Here is a 12,209-nt window from a genome sequence, read left to right as displayed (position 1 = left end):
TTAAGAGCTGGTGGTAAAACAACAACAACAGCAACAGCAACAACAAAAGCTCTTAATATATGATGAACTCATGTGATGTTTTCCAATGGAAAACTCCACTACATCCCCTGAAGCACTTAGCAGATTAAAGGATCTGGTATATTTCTTAGGTGGTGGACATGTTTCATTTCTTTCTTTCCTTCCTTCATTCCTCCAACCTTCTGCAATGCTAGGATGGAATCTAGGACCTTTAACGGCAAGTAACCCCTCACTATCTAAATTCCTCTCCATTGGGTTTTTTTAGAAAGAGTCTTGCAGGGCAATGTAGCTTTGCTTCAACATTCCGGTACTCCTGCTCCTATCATCTTTCTATTGGAAGAATACTTCTATGCAGTCATGCTCTGATTTTCTACCTTTTAAGAGCCATCAAGAAAATGTCAAAGGGGGAGAAATGACTGAAAACATTCTAGCACCTTGTGATCACCCCTATTCCACTGAGGAATCCCTGCACTTCCTGTATCCAAGTGTGCACAATGAGTCATGGAGATGAGAACCATGCTGTGAATAATGTTAGGTGCAGCACTCACATGTTTAGCACATCTTAACATCTTTAACCCAGGAGAGATGTGCTTATCTTTAGTTAGCCTTTAATAAGTTAAGGCACACAAGCATCCAGGATGGTATATATTACTCACAAGAAAAAGTATCCAGTTGTTTTACTCATTTGACCACTTTCCCCTATCTAAACCCGAATCACTATGAGGGAATAGGTATCAATCCTAGTGGCTCACTTTGGACATACAGGGATACTTAAAGTTAATGCATCATGGTCACTTCTAAGTCCTGAGGGTCACATCTGCCATGCTCCACAGGGAAAAAAAACATTATGAAGAAAGGGTTTCAAGTCATGCTGAGAAGCATGTGAAACTGGAGGTTCAGGCTTAAGAGAAATGGATTGTCTATTCCCTAAGCCAAGAAAGCATCAAGTGGTCCCCTTAGCTTCACAGTGCACTATTCCTGCACCTCAGAAACTTCACAATCAATACCTAACTGGAAGGGGAAAAACAACATTTGAGTAATAAAATGGAAAGAAGTTAGGAAAAGACAATTTAAAAAATCTAAAAGATGCTGATTTGAATCCCCACCTAGAGAGTCTTGGTAGCTTGTCTTGAGAATGAAGACAGTAATGAAAATGCTGGCTTCCTAGCTATCACAACTATCAACGTGCAGGACATGGGCTGAAGAATCAAGACTTCAGGCTGCCCCCATGATATCAATTCCCCCTCACTTTGCGTGTGTGGGTGAGGTGGAGGAGAGAGTCAAAGCAGAAAGATAAAAGGGAAAGCACTTCATTTTTCTCTCTAAAGTGGTAGGTAGATGCCAACATAGTTCTGTGTACCCCTTATTTCAGGTCTACCTCTAAAAAATATAAGCAGGAAAACTCTAACTCAGTCATTGCTATTCCCCTCACCTCTATAATTAGCTAAAGAGAAAGAACATGTCCAGCAGCCCCATAGCTATGGAATCTGGGTCTCCAGACTAGAAATGGAAAACAAAAAAATGCTCAAAGTCAGTCTTGGTGAAATGGTGGGGAATTAATCCTCTGGTAGGGTGGGCTATGGATATCGCATTTTTAGAGTACTGGTTATTTTGGACCTACATCCCAGCCCCATGCTACTGTTGTTGAATAGAAGAACAGTAAAGTCCAGCAGCAATCACTGGTAGGTTGCCGAGAACAAAAGAGACCTTTCTTGCTCACCTCAGTAGAGTTAAGGGCTGGGAACTTCAAAGGGTAGATAGAGCTCCAGAGCTTTCACCTGTGTTCTCTTTCAAGGTTTCAGCCCCAGTACAGGGAGCAGGGCTGGAAAACTTTTGCAGGTCCAGCTCTGTACATTCAATGGGGGTGTGAACCCATTGAGAATGTCTCTCTGAGGCACAAGAGGCCATGGTAAAGGACTCCTGTGTGGGGAAGCCACGAGTGGAGCTGCAGTCATCATCCAGGATGGAGTTAAGTGGCTTGATCTCAAATATGCTCTCATTCACTGGAAATTCAGGACTGGTTTCCTGGCCAGGTGGCACAGGGAAAAGAGAATCCTCCTCCACTGCGTTTTCGGTGTTATTTTTTGTTTATTTTCTAGTACAGTCAGCAAGGTGTAAAACACTGTTGTTTTCTTTTGCATGAATTTTGGTTGGAAACCAATAATGTTATATTTGGTTTTATTTTTTTTTTTTGGTGGGAAAGAGTGGTAAGAGTTGAAGTAACTTCTACCAGAGGCAGTGGCACGGACCATGGTGAGGATTCTCTTTTACTTCTAGTCTCTTCAGACCTGCTTTGTTGTAAGGCCTCACTGTAGGAGTTGATCTTTTAAAATCTACTTTATTGAGGGTTCTTTAATGTCTCTACCTCCTTTCCAATCCACCTACTGTAAATTGGAGAGAAATAAGATTGATAAGGACAAGAGTGGTAGACTTTTTCAGACTAAGTTCCTTAGGGCGATTCCACTCTTCCTCTTCAGGACGCCAGCAGACCAGTTAAACAGCAACCCAGCAATTCTACAAAAGTGACTGCAACCACAGCAAGAGGAACCTTAAAGCATTCTCTGGAGCGTTGTTTTCTCTCTAGGAGTGCCTCTAAGAGGAGCCATGAGCAGCCATGCAATGCGAAGCAATGCAAAAGAGGTTCTTTTTTATCTTGGGGGCTATTAATATACCCTTCCATAGTCTGTATAGGATGTTTTTCAGCTGGCAAAGACCATGCTCCCACATGAGGCAATTCTCTTTCTAGCAGACAAACATCACACTTCCTCTCATGAGGCAGTTTTCAGTGGAAAAACACCACATGCCCTCATACAATGCAGTTTCACATCCTACACTAGGAATATAAAAAAAAACAAAAGTGAAACATGTTTATATCTGCCACACCTCACCCATAGATTTCTGATCATGGAAGCTATTTGAAGGACTTTCTTTTGGTGATCTTTCCTCCAAATCTGCTGAGTCAGTGGAGGTGGAACAGTGTAGAAGATCATAATCTTCTCAGAGCCCATAGATGTATATCTTATCAGCTTCCCATGGATTCCAGCTAATTTTTTGATAGGAAGCATTAGATAATTTGAAGCTGAAGAAAAGAGAGCTATAAAAGACTTTTATTCAAGCATAAGTCTTCTAGACTCTTCATGAGATTCTGGGTTATTATTTTAAAACTTAGAATGATAGATTTTTTTTAGTTTACATATTAATTCTCAAACAATGTACTTAGTGTACCATGTCTAGCATCCCAAGTCGGTGGGAACCATCTAAAATATACATGGTAGAAAATAGACAATATTAGTGAATACTCTGTGTGTTTTACTCTCCATCAGAGTAACCCACTGTGAGTCCAAGATAAATCTGTCAAGGATCCGACTTAGGTTTTGCATGGACATGAAGACTGTAGCTGCATAAAAGACAAGTCGGCAGTGGACAGATGTGTAGCAGGGCTTGGGTAGGAAAGGTACAGAAGAGCTACTAATATACAAGGAATTTTAATCAATCCATATTGTGCAAATATTTAAGGATCTGTTAAAGCAAAGTGAAAGAAACCATACATTTCTAAAACCAAATGGCAATTCAAGAGCCACAGGAACTTAGGAATTCTATTGATTAATAATAAGATCTGAAGAAATTTTGATGATTACTTGACACCTACAAACCCAAATCATGTTCCAGCTAAGCCAGAATTTATTTGGATGACATAAGGGTAGATGGCTACTTTTCAAAATTTAACTCATTTTCAAAATGAGATATTTGGGTATATTAGCCTTTAAGATCATAAATGAAAACAAATGCAGTGACAATTCTTGGTAGGTTAAAGATTGAAACACACTCCAAGCTGCTTGCGCATATCTCTCCTCTGTAGCTCATTAACCCATTGAATTAACTTAGAATCTAGATGGGGAGCAATGAAAAGGATGTAGCTTAAAATATTCAGCTCCATCTAATTGTGTAATAGTGAGACACAACAAAGGCACATTTTATTTGAAGGTAGTTTGTTAATGCTGGTAGAAGCTTTTACTAGTGACAAAATTGGTGGATTTGTGCATTATATCTGGTCCAGGTTAGGGTGCATGAACCATAGTTATTGAACTTGTTGTTAGAGGTACTAACCTAAACCTGAAGCTTTTACAGTAAAAATTGGTGCTGGGTGAGATGACAGTGAGTTTTAATAAGAGACATTGCATATGGAAAACTTCAAGGTAGATATCTACATATGGGAATGTGCACTAATAACACAGAGGATGCTGCTTTGGTAACATTATTGGATCCTAGCAGAGGGCATGACAATACTGGCCATAGGATACTAGGTGACTCTGTAGCTAGGACATTTCATCATGAACTGGTTTCTGTCTGATTGACTAAATCAGTTGTTCATTAGAAAATAGCAGATGGATCTGCACTCAGGAATGAAGAAAGCTGTGGACCACACAGAAGGCAATAAATAGATAGTCTTAAGTCCTATAAAATTAATAGCTGTTGTGCTGACTCTATTTTATAAATTCATGGTTATGTCTATAGCAAGATGGAAAGAGGTGGTGACTTATGGCAGAAGATGAGGTTTGCTTCATAGGTTAGTTGATTTTAGATATAATGGTCATATCAATAATTAGTGCTGCACGACAAATGCTTGTGGAAGTTGGTCTGAACAATTGTGAGGCATGGAAATCCATTCCAATGCATAAAACTAGACTGGGGTAAAAACCTGAAATCATAGGCAGAATTGGTTTTTTTTTTTTTTTTTTGGCTGGCTGTATAGGGGCATTGAAGAAGAGAGATCAGATAAGTTTTGAACTGGAAACATTTCAATGGACAAAAGGGATTGTTAGTATAAATTGGGAACTTTTTTGTAACAAATGTTTGAATTCATCACATGCCATGAATGTTGGACAAAGAAGTTAGGTAGATGAATCAAGCAGGTTCTTCACTGATCAGTAAACTGCTGACATAAAGCCGTTAATGAACACTACAACCAGAACTTCAGAGATGGGTGTGTTATACATGTGCTCAACAACATGGCTTTCCAATGACTAAGACTGAGTTAGCTGTTGCTGTATATTCAAGCTGCCAACAGGAGAGATCCATGGTAAGTCAGTATGGCATCTGCTTGTGTCATTATGTAATAAGCAATTTAGTTCATTTTAAGCACAAATAAACATAATTTAAATATATTTAGAGAATGTATAATCATGAATGTAATATACTTAAAAACATTCATATCCACAAAAAGCCCTCATAGTCACTATGCATTTACAGCTCTGGAAGTGCATTGCAAAGGGACAGATGATGTATTAGATAGAGATGATATTTTTCAATGATAAGTTATTATTTTTCTCAAAGCCGATGAATTTAGTGGTCATATGTTGATATATTCTAAATCAATGGTATATATTTCCAATGGCTAGAATACATTGATTTTAGAACCAATTGGTGAAATTAGAGTCGGATCATGCTGTTTGTGGTTTCTTTCACAGTGTTTATATACTCTAGGATTAGTCACTACTGGGCATGTAGGGATGTTGGAGGTAGTATAATTTGTTAAGACACTAAGTCTAGGGAAGGTTAGGGTCCTGGGGGGCATCACAATTAGAACGGATTCACAGTTCTTGTGGGGCCTTCAAGAGCTTAAGAGAAGGTTCTTGCATTCATATAATTAGCTGCTATCTGTACAGGGGAAACAGAGAGTTGGCCTGGACCCTTTTGTCTGCTTCCCACACTTGCTTTCCCCATTTTACAATATCCACCAACAAAGTCCTAACCATATACAAGATGATGCCCTTGATCAAACCAGAGCAGTGAGCTAAACCAAGTCCTTTCCTTCACAAATTGATCTAGCCTCAGGTACCTTGTTAAATTGATGAAAAATGGACTAATACAATATTTTTACAATTCAGGAAGTGTTTGCCTCTGGCCCTACTATTTTGGACAACATGTCTCCTTTATGCATTATGCAATTTTACTGCACTGTGACATGATTTTTCTTCTACAAATTTATCTTAAATAAGTGCATGGTTGAGTTACAAAAAGAAGTCACTGAAAACATCTCAAAACATTTTAAATAAGTTTATGAATTTGTATGTTTAGCCACATGTAACTACACAAGACCAGTGGCCTATGGGTTGTACACACAAGCATGAAAGGTTTTGGTTCTTGGATGGGATTGATTTTGCCAGGGAACACCTTATGTCCTTAAATTTTTACTTAGTGTCCCCAGTAATGTTAAGTGTCGCCTTTCACTAGACTGGTGTGCCACACTCTCTTGATGGTCAGGAAGTTGCGGAACCCTTTTAATATAATGTGGTCAGTGAAAAACAAATGAAATCTAGCTGACTTGCTGATATGTCTGTTTGTGGTTCTTTGCCAAATTTACCAGTAAGTAGGCATAATCAGAAACAATGTCCTGAAAATATGACCTCCAGGAATCCAGATCCCTCAGGGATAAAGAGTCTTGTCCATCTTGCTAGATGACCTATCTGTGCCAGCAGAAGTCCTGACTGTTTGCATGGAATAGATTGGGCAGCAGGGAAATGGTGAGTCCTAACCCATCCTAAAGCATCAGAACTTGTAGCGACTGCAGTCTGGTCCATTTTCATTATTCTTGTAATTTTTTTTCTTAGATAATGAGACAAATCAAAAGCCAGAGGAGTTGCTTTTGGAGTAAAGTTACTTTTGAAGCAAGTGGATACACAAGGACAAATGGATACTATAGTTTATTACTCATAGTCTGTCTATTAGAATGAAGCATTGGTTTCTCCAGGGCATGTAAATGTTGTTTGCTGAGAAACTTACATATGAATGTCCCTTACAATTGCCTCAACCAACGGAACTTCCCTAGCTATGGCTATAACCCCTTGAATGGGCATTCTGTGTCTAACACCTGGTCAGTGTGTAAGTTGAGACCCATCTGTTCTTCAAAGGCGTCTCCGAAGTATCATCTTAGCTGTAGAGCATTTCTAAGAAAGGACTGAGACCTACTATACAGGAAGTGTGCCCTCTGCCTGAATCTGTTTCTCTCATTCCATAGAAGTGTTGCTCCAAAGTGAAGTCCATAAAAACCATTTGCACTTAGTTCTTTGAGTATGTTTTCTAAAGAACTTGTGTCAGACTATTAATTTGCCTTAAAAAATTACAGTTAATGGTACATTTACCTTGTTAGTTTCTTTGGGTCAGATTCTTTCTTTGTAGCCCAAGCTGGCTATGCACTGCCAAATTCCTTGTTTAATAAAGTAAGTATACACCAAATATAACATTAGGTAGAACATGACAGTCACCCCAATTGATAATTTCTCCTTGGTGGGGAGACCTGGTGGAACACAGAGGAAGGTGAATCAGCTATGCAGATGAGACCTCATAGATTGTGGTTATATTGTAAGGGCAGAGGTACCCTTCTGTCAGAAGTCTAGGGGAGAGGAATAGGGTGGAAGAGGGAGGGAGGGTGGGAATGAGAGGATACAAGTTACGGGATAACAATCAGGATGTAATCTAAATAAATTATAGTAAATTTAAAAAAATGAAAAACTAAAAGAAAAGAAAAGAAAAGAAAAGAAAAAGAGCAGGCCACTCCCTGGGAGACAGAATAGCATTAATACAACAAAACAAAGCAAAACAAAACACAACAAAAGCAACAACAAGAACAACGAAACCCTAGAATTCTGTTGTCTCTGTCTCCCAAATACTGGGGTTATAGGTATGCCACTGTCTCACTGATGTGTTTGCCTAGATTTCATTACCCAATATATACATGTGCTGAATTATGACATGGTATTCTATAAATATGTGTAACATTTTTATGGCAATTTTAAAAATTGCATAGCATGTTAAAACTGGCTCAGCTCCCAAAAGTAAATTGAGCAATTGATTTTTTTGTAAACGTAAGAGTGTAAGCAATCAGAAAAGTTAATATACTCCTACTAACTTTATTATTAACCTTTTGCCTAAACAAGCTTGCTTTCTTGATTTATTAAAGAATTGATTCAGTCTATGTATGTACCACTCTGAGCATGCCTGATCTTGTTTTAAAAGATCAATTCAATTTTCTAATTTCAAACCCATTAAAGAGGGCACTTTCAGAATGGATGTATTTCACCTAATAATATATTCAATGAATTTTATTTTATTTTATGATTATAAGGGCTATACCATGAGGCAGAACATGGGATCATTAATGGGGCATAATATTACCAAAATTGGTCCAAGATAAATCTATTCCACCAAGATTCACACATAATTAATTATGTGGCTAGTTGCATTTTGACAGAGTTACGTCTAAGGTTTTTTTCCTAAGGGACAAATAACTGAATGTTCATCAACTAGCCAGAAAAGAGGTTGCCTTGTAAGACACATTAACATTGTGTTAGGAAGTGTGAATCACTGCTGGCCTCATTGTTACGACAGTATTGCTATTTGCTTACATGTAGGTGTTACTGTCTTTTTGTATGCTTTTTTCAATTGAGTACACTAAAATCATGTGATCCAGTAGTTTATTACAGCTATTACAGCTATGTAACAATAATATACTGTATATTGCAAAAGAGCTGGAAGAATGGAGATTTGTGAAAATGTTTGCCATAAAGAAAAGATAAAGGTCATAAATATGTTAACCTGACTTAAACTAAAAACTGCAAGGAAAAAAAGACCAAATAACATATAAAGGCAGACTTATTAGAATCGTATCTGATTTCTCAATGGAGGCTCTGAAAAGCAAAAGGACTTGCCAGGTGTGCTGCATACTCTTAAGCGATCAGAAGTGCCAGCAAAGAATACTATGCCCAACAAACATTTCAGTCACCGTGATAAAGCCAACCGTAAACAATATCTATCAAATTCAGAGCTGCAGAGAGAGCTGGGAGGAAAATTCCAACCCAAAGAGGTTAACTACACTCATGAAAACACGGGAGATAAATAATATCACAGCAACAAAACAAAAGAAGGGAAACACACACACACACACACACACACACACACACACACACACACACACACACATGCACACACCCCCAAAAACAAACAACAATAACAACAACAAAAAAAAAACCACTCACCACCACCACCAACAATAAATAAGAGGAATCAAAACTTATTGATCATTGATAATTCTCAATATCAATGGTCTCCTCAGTAAAAAGACACAGGGTAACAGAATGGATAAAAAACAGAATAACCATTTTACTTCATCCAGGAAAACACGTCTCAACATCAAGGATAGACATTATGCCAGGGCAAAGAATTGAATGGTTGGAAAAACATATTACAAGTAGATGGATCTAAAAAGAAGGCTGGTGTAGCCATTTTAACATCTGACAAAATGGACTTCAAACCAAAACTAATCAAAAGACATAGGGAAAGACACTATATATTTATCAAAAGAAAAATCCACAAATATAATATTTTAATTATTAACATTATGCCCCAAATACAAGGGCACTCAAGTATAGAAAAGAAACCCTACTACAGTTTAAATAACACATTCATTATGAGAGACTTTAGTACCCCACTCTCACCAATGGACAAGTCATTTAGGCAGACACTAAACAGAAATACTGGACCTAGAGGACATTATAAGTAAGAAAATAATAACCCCTTGCAACTTATCAGACCACCATGAATTAAAGCTGAATAGCAACAACAGAAAGCTTACAAAGTCATAGAAACTAAACAACTCTCTACTGAATAAAAGATGGGTCCAGACAAAAATAAAAAACAGAAATTAAAGACCTTTTGGCATTAAATAAAATGAATACAAAACAAATGTAAACTTATAGGACACAAAGCAAGTAGTTCTAAGAGTTTATAGTACTAAATGCCTACATTAAAAAAATTAGAGGAATCTTATACTAGCAACTTATCTGTATACCTGAGAGCTCTAGAACAAAAAGAAATAATCATACCCAAGAGGAGTAAATGGAACAAAACAATCAAACTCAGAGCTGACATCAATAAAATAGAAACAAAAAGAACAATACAAAAAAATCAGTGAAATAAATAGATGGTTCTTTGTGAAAAATCAACAAGACAGATAAACTCTTATCCAACCTAACTAAAAGACCAAGTGAGAATATCTAAATTAAGAAAATCAGAAAAAAAGAGGGGGCGGTGGTGTTGTAACAACAGAAACTGAGAAAATCCAGAGAATTATATAGACATCCTTTCAAAGTCCATACTCCACCAGAAAGGAAGATCTAAAATAAATGGATAATTTTCTCAGTAAATACCATTACCAAAGTTAAATAAAATCAGATGAACAATTTAAATATACCTATAAACATTAGTGAAATAGAAGTAGTCATTAGACATTTCTCAACCTCTACCCCACACCCCAAAGGCCAGATCCAGAAGATTTTAGCACAGAATTCTACCAGATTTTCAAAGAAGAGTTAATGCCAACACTTCTTAAATTATTCCACAAAGTAGAAACAGAAGAAATATGGCACAATTCATTTTCCGAGTACCCAGTTACCCTGATACCAAAACCATGCAAAGAGGAGAGAGAGAGAGAGAGAGAGAGAGAGAGAGAGAGAGAGAGAGAGAGAGAGGAGAGAGAGAGAGAGAGAGAGAGAGAGAGAGAGAGAGAGAGAGAGAGAGAGAGAGAGAGAGAGAATATTACTGACCAATTTCCTTCATGAATACAGATGCAAAAAAATACCTAAAAAATAATTGCAAACCAAACCCAAGAACACATCAAAAATATTATCCACCATGATCAAGAAGCATAATCCCAGGGCTGCAGAATTTGTTTAATACATAAAAATCAATAAATTTAATCCACTACATAACCAAAAGTGGGAAAAGGCATAATCATTACATTAGAAACAGAAAAGGCCTTTGACACAATCTAACATCCCTCATGATAAAAGTCCTGGAAATATTACGGACCCAAGGGACAAACCTAAACATAATCAAGGCAGTTTACAGCAAGTCTATAGCCACAATCAAATTAAATGAGGGAAAACCTCAAATTTCAAAGAACGAAATGAATTCTAAGCCACAGCCCACAGAGACAGATCAGCCTCTATAGTTGCATTACTGTAAGAAACAACGGTTATTCTCTTTGTGAGATATCTTGTCATAGCAGATAAAATATTGGAAATGTGTGTGTGGATGCTAATAATATTTTAAAACACTTTCATTAATTATGGAGAAAAATTGTCATCTGTCATATTGCTTAATAGAGTTTAATAAGATCAGAACAGTTCTATGTACTTGAGAAAGAATGAACACAGTTAAGCAAGATCCTAATATAGATTTTGCTGCCCTGTGGCCACTTTCATTCCCACATTATATTAGTTTTATCTAGGTTAACAACAGAATCAGGTCCTTTATTGCTCCATTGTGGCACTTTAAAGAAAATAATTATATAAGCCATTTGGGAACCGATTGCTCTTCACGTTTTAATAAAACAAGTTGAAGAACACTTGAAGTCTTGACAAAAAAAAAAAAAAAAAAAAAATGTCTAAGTCAGGAAACCTCACCTTTGATGCTTGCCCAGAAGGAAGATAGAAAGGATGTTTCTGAGAGTCTTAAACATGAAGGGGCGGGGTGGGGGCCTGGGTGTGAGGGCAGGGGAGGGGGTTGGAATGTAAGTTCTAATACAGTATTTTTTTCTGAGGTTTGATGAGAAGGGTGAAATAATTTTGAGATTTACTGTTTTTATCAAGAATACATGATAATCTCTCAAGTTTTCTCAGCATTTTACAAATGGCTTTATTGGTCTCAGTATAAACGGGAATTAATTTTTTAAAAAATCTTGGTTTATTTGGAAAGAAAGAAAAGTTGTTAAGGCGTGACTACTTGCTTTGTGGGCTCTTTGGTAATTTTGAGATTAATTGCCCAGGATACAAAAACTACGTTCAGGGTCCTTATCACAGAAAGAATACGAAGCTCACAAGAAATGTTACAGAATCACTAAGTGTCGCTTCAGAGTAGAAGAGTAAAATTAATTTGGTTGACTACGCCATGGATTTTTCAGACTAGTGAAGAAAAAAAAAATTGTTAGACATTTGGGTTGTTCCTGGAGGAGTTTGGATGTCACATTGGCACCATTTATAGTTATTTAGGGTGAAGTACACCCACCACTGTTAAAGTTTGTGACCATCTATCCTCTTTTATATAAGGCGGATGCAGTGAATTACAATTGAACAGAGGCACTAAATAGTAGTTCTAAGACACAGCTTACATCTGCCCTGTTGGGCTTTAAACCA

The 12,209-nt window shown here is 37.3% G+C and overlaps 1 pseudogene; it reads right to left on the bottom strand.

Moving 5' to 3' along the window:
* Positions 1–1,604: 1,604 nt before the first annotated feature.
* LOC127212398 (tumor necrosis factor receptor superfamily member 27-like) lies at positions 1,605–2,100 on the bottom strand (annotated as a pseudogene).
* Between the last annotated feature and the right edge of the window lie 10,109 nt (positions 2,101–12,209).

The sequence above is a fragment of the Acomys russatus genome, chromosome 30 (assembly GCF_903995435.1).
Source record: "Acomys russatus chromosome 30, mAcoRus1.1, whole genome shotgun sequence".
NCBI classification, from domain to species: domain Eukaryota; kingdom Metazoa; phylum Chordata; class Mammalia; order Rodentia; family Muridae; genus Acomys; species Acomys russatus.
The sequence above is the reverse complement of the archived record's forward strand: the minus strand, read 5'-3'. Positions and strand labels throughout refer to the sequence as shown.